This window comes from Grammomys surdaster, unplaced genomic scaffold (assembly GCF_004785775.1).
Source record: "Grammomys surdaster isolate TR1022 unplaced genomic scaffold, NIH_TR_1.0 126531, whole genome shotgun sequence".
Taxonomy (NCBI): domain Eukaryota; kingdom Metazoa; phylum Chordata; class Mammalia; order Rodentia; family Muridae; genus Grammomys; species Grammomys surdaster.
Window position 1 is genome coordinate 12911921 of NW_021621323.1, and position 4947 is coordinate 12916867.

General features: G+C 43.0%; 1 protein-coding gene across 1 annotated transcript in view; it reads left to right on the top strand.

Annotated features, from left to right (window-relative positions):
• The first annotated feature begins 828 nt into the window (after positions 1-828).
• Positions 829-4947, top strand: part of Alpk1 (alpha kinase 1) — a 101574-nt gene continuing 97455 nt past the window's right edge. The window contains exon 1 of the mRNA XM_028760479.1: positions 829-919. The gene's annotated coding sequence lies outside the window, so the exon portion shown is untranslated. The remainder of the gene's footprint in view (positions 920-4947) is intronic.

Consider the following 4947-nt stretch of genomic DNA (forward strand, 5'->3'; position numbering starts at 1 on the left):
CTTGCACTGGAGAGTTGGCTCAGTGGTTAAGAGCACTTGTTGCTGTTATTGTTGTAAAGGGCCCAGGTTCAATTCCCAGCACCCACATGGAGGCTTACCACCTCTTAAGCACCAGTACATGTGGGGCACAGACACACATGAAGGCAAAACACTCATACATATAAAATAGAAAAAAAATTAAAAAGAAATGAAAACTACTCCTATTTTTTCTAAACTTCTTCAGCACAGCAGGCTTAGAAAGGCTCAGGAAAGTTAAAATATTGTTGACCTCTTAAAACTTTTCCGATAAGAATGTGTTTTGATAAACATTTTAACAACCTTTCATGTACTTTTGACATGCTTTTGTCAAAACCTGAGTCTCAGATTTCATTTGCTTCCTTCGCTGAAAGACAAACCAGTCCTCCAACAAGTTCCTTTTCTTGTGAAAGTTCAGGGAAACTCCTTATTTGGACTAGGGCAGAGTGGAGTCATTCAAGAGTGAAAGAAGAGACCGCCAATGAGAAATTAGGAGCATGATGTCACTGTTTTGATGTCATCAAAAGACAAGCTCTCCTTTTCTCCGTTCCGTGGTCGATCTCAGAATTAGAGTGCAGAGGAGAACTAGGTGTCGCAGAGGCACGTGTATCAGACATATTAACTTGCACTGGAGATCAAGCTGGGGTATTCCTGGTGGACGGTGCCAGACTCAGTAACACAACTCCCAGAATACCTTTCCCGCAGCAGTCCCTAACGGGGCGTGTCTCGTGGTGGCGTTACACAAGCACGTTCTGAGCAAGGAAGGGCTTTCTTTTTAGATTCCTGTTTCCTGAAACAGAAGCGGTTGAGGAGAAACGCTGTTTCCGGGAGGTTGTACCGGAATTAAGGATCTCCCGAGTCAGGCGGCTGCTCTTAAGTGTTTCTCCCCTCCTCTGGCATAAAAGTGAGTATCAGCTTTCAAATGAGAACTTGCAGGAGGTGCGGTGCAGATGCTCGCAGGATGGGGGCGGCAGAGTTTCCTGAAAGGTGATTGCTGTGGACTCAGCTGGTGCCACCTCTGTCTCTGTTGCTTTTAAGTAACTTTGGAGCCCTACGAAACGTTTGCGCTTCTAGAAGTTCCTCAGAAGGGACAGGGGGAGGAGAGAGCAGAGGAAAGGCCACTTACAAAATAGTAGGCTCCAGTTGTTGTGAAGAGGGGAAAAATATGAACCCTTTTAAAAATATATAAGTATTAATAGCAATGTACTTAGTCACAGAACTTGTCAGACCTGCCAGCCTTATTGCTCACAAAATCAGTGTTTGATGAGGGCATTAAAGGATTGTGAGGATTACTTATTTGAAACTGGGTTTGGAGCACATAGGAAGCCACCATAGAAGCTACCGCTTATATGATGGAGTCGCTAATGTCTCGACAGGACACAGCTGAATGAACGTCACTCTACACACTTGGGAAGTAGGGACGGAAATTCTGGGTGTGGACAGATTTGGTTAAAAAGAAAGTATGTATGAAAAAATAAAATTTCTTTGTATGTCTAGGTAAAATGGCCCTTTCATCAAAATCTTTTAACATTTGAAAGTAGTACTCTAGCCTGGAAAGTCAAATATTAAAATCTCTGAAGTTGTTAGTATTTAGATCGGGTACCAGCACAAAGGCCAGAGCAAATGAGCGAATTTTATGTCACAACTCAATGTCACCTCCTTCCTAATACTTGTTTCTCGGCATTAAAAAAACTTTGTGCTTCTCATACTCCTAAAAATGACAATATTGACTTTTGCCTGGCTGAGACCTCATAGCTAAAAGATATTTCAAAATTCCGTATGTCTACTTATTTGTTGTTTCTGGTCAAGTCTGCACGTGTCTCCATGCGCCTTACTTTGTCCTCAATGTTCCCAAACAGTTGAGAGCATTAGTGGCAGTAGACCTGCAAACTGAGTCACACTGTCCCCAAAGTATAACACCCATGCTACCGATTTTACATGACACCCTCCCCACTAAAGCATTAGATCACATTCTTAGTTTAACATGCATTAAACATCTTATGATTAGTTCTGGAGATACGGCTCTGTGGGGGGAAAAGTGCTTGTTATCAAGCCTGATGACCTGGGTTCAGTCCCTGGTGCCTGCATGGTGGGCGGAGAGATACAATTCTCACAGGTCCTCTGACCTCCATGTGGGCTGTGTAGGGAGGGGGAGGAGCAGAGAGCCAAAAACACTGCTACACATTGAATGTCCCTAATTTGAAATACTTGCACTGGAAGCATTTTGCAGTTTGAACTTACATATACAGAATAAGATATTTTTGGCAAAGATGGTCAGCTAACAAAATCCGCTTATATTTCTTCCATGTGTATGCATAACCTGAAGGTAATTTTATAGACTTGTATATACCATGACCTCAGTTATGGAGTCTTGCACTTGTGTCTTTAAGTCAGGGCTCAGAAAACTTTAGAGTTCTGGGTCCTTTTGGATTTCAGATTCTCAAGTTAGGAACCTTCAACCTGTAGTTGATGTTTCTTGTGGCTGTCTGTCTACAGAGCGATCCTTTCATAGTTTTCACTGAAATTTACTTAACATTAGTTTGTAGACAAGGAAGAAAAAGGGAAGACTAGAAACTTTGTCTGCTATCTGTGCCAACAACACCTTAGTCAGACTCTTTGACCTCTGTAACCCTGACACACTCATTCGTGAGTGTTAATATTGTGTCTGCATTTCATTGTCATACCTTGCATCCCAGAGTGTGCCTTTGGCTCGCCCTGGGGAAACCCTGCTTAGGATCTCCCCTAATCCAGTTTGTCTGTTTACTGCAGTGCCTCCCATTGATACGTAAGCATCCAGAATCTGCCAGATTGCAAGAAAATCTTGTCTCACTATTGTCTTTCATATGTATATGTGTGTGTATGTATATGCATATGTATGTATGTATATATTTACGCGTACACATACATATACATCATATACATATATAAACATTTTAGAACTTTAGCATGGTTTCTTTTCCTTCCTCATGGTGTTCCGTTAACATAGCCTATATTTAAAGTTCAGACACTGAAGGCTATCATTTTCCAAAGTGACCGTATCAAGGGAAATTTTCTGCCTTGGCTCATGTCCTCCAATAATTATAAAGACAGGAGGCACTGTGAGGGGTACTGATGAATCAGACTTGATGGCTATTTCTGTATGAGTTGCTGGTGGCTTCAATAATGAGTCAGGCTTGGTGACTATTTCTATGTGAGTTGCTGGTGGCTTTAATAATTCCTCTGTGTCCGGGTTTTCTATCCCCTGCCTGGTAGGTGAGAAAGACAGGCATGAGGATGCTGAACTGTGGGGGTAGTTTGCCAGGGCCTCTCAGCAGCCATGAGAGAACCCGTCGATACTCTCACTTTGTACTGTGCGGACTACAGCCTCTGTCTATAGAGGACACTGGGCACCTCATCCTCTAGCTTTCTGAGAGCACCTCTCTCAGTGTATTTCCACTCAATAATATGAGCATTCATCATGCTACGCCCAAGCAGATGTTCTCAGTACCAACCTCATGAAGGACAAAGGCACCGATGCGAACATCACTTCCCCAAGCCACCTCTGCTCTTTCCCCTTGTCTCTGTAGACAATACTTCCTTTGGGTTGTGAGCTTTTCTACTCCAGAATGTTTCTTCACCCCTAACCCCACTTACTGTCTGAGTCAGATCCTGGAGTTGGCAGTTACTAAGATACACCATAGCTCTCAATTTTACTCTTTCATACCCATAAATATATAAAAAAAACTGCCTCCTCTTTGTCTGTTATTTGTTTGGTATTGGTTCTGATAAGACCTCTAGGTTCTAGCCAACTTTTCAGAAGGGGTTATTAATACATGTTAAATTTACAAAAATCGCAATCAGTGCTATCAACCGACTATCATTCAACTGATGCTTTGAGTGTGTGCATTTGTGCATGTGTGTGGACACACATGTGTGTAGTCACATGGGTTGTGCATGCATGCATGTCTGTAAACACTCATACATGTCCATGGAGGACAGAGGTAGAATTCAGGTTTTCTACTCTGTCACTGCCCACTCTGTCACTGATTCAGTGTCTCCAGGTAGGACAAAGAGGCACAAACTTCATTGCATTACTTACAAGAACATGTCATTTAAAACTGTGTTTGCTGCTTCTTTCTGGAAGTTTCCATTGAATATTGTGAACCACAGTTGACTGTTTAATTTGAGAAATAGAGGGGAAAGTATCAAGCTATGAATGAGGTTGTTGTGATCCTTGTAAGTAGAATGTACCGTTCATTGAGACATACTTGTTGACTATGTCCTATGGGTCAGACTTTATACTACAAATTGCACATGCTTTATCTTGTTCAAAACTAACTCAATTTTATGAGTGAGGCACTTTTTCCCCCCTTTCTTTCTCCCTCTTGCTCTGGCCCCTGCTCACTCTGGGCCCCTGCTCACTCTGGCCCAAAGTATACTGTAGGTATCTTCAGACACCCATATGAGGGCATCAGATCTCATTATGGATAGTTGTGAGCCATTATGTGGTTGCTGGGATTTGAACTCATGACCTCCTGAAGAACAGTTGGTGCTCTTAACCAATGAGCCACGTCACCAGCATATGAGGCACTCTTATTAGTAGTGTTTGCTCAAGAACCTGAAGGGATTGCTACACCTTCCTTCTTACTGGCTGTTAGCACCACTCTTCCTCTTCCTCATGTTGTACACTCCACCTGCAAGCCCAGTCATTTACACTACTTTATCAGTTGTCTGCATCTGCTCTATCAGAGCTGGCATTCCCTCCAGACCAGACATTTCCTAGGATAGGAGGCTTCTTTCCCCTTCTAACACTGGTCCTGGCCTTACCCATTCGCTTCCACCCCACCACCAGCAGCCATGCAGGCTCAGGGTTAGGATGCAAAGGATCTGTTCCAGAGCCAGGCAGTGTGTGTGTGTGTGTGTGTGTGTGTGTGTGTGTGTGTGTGTGTGTGT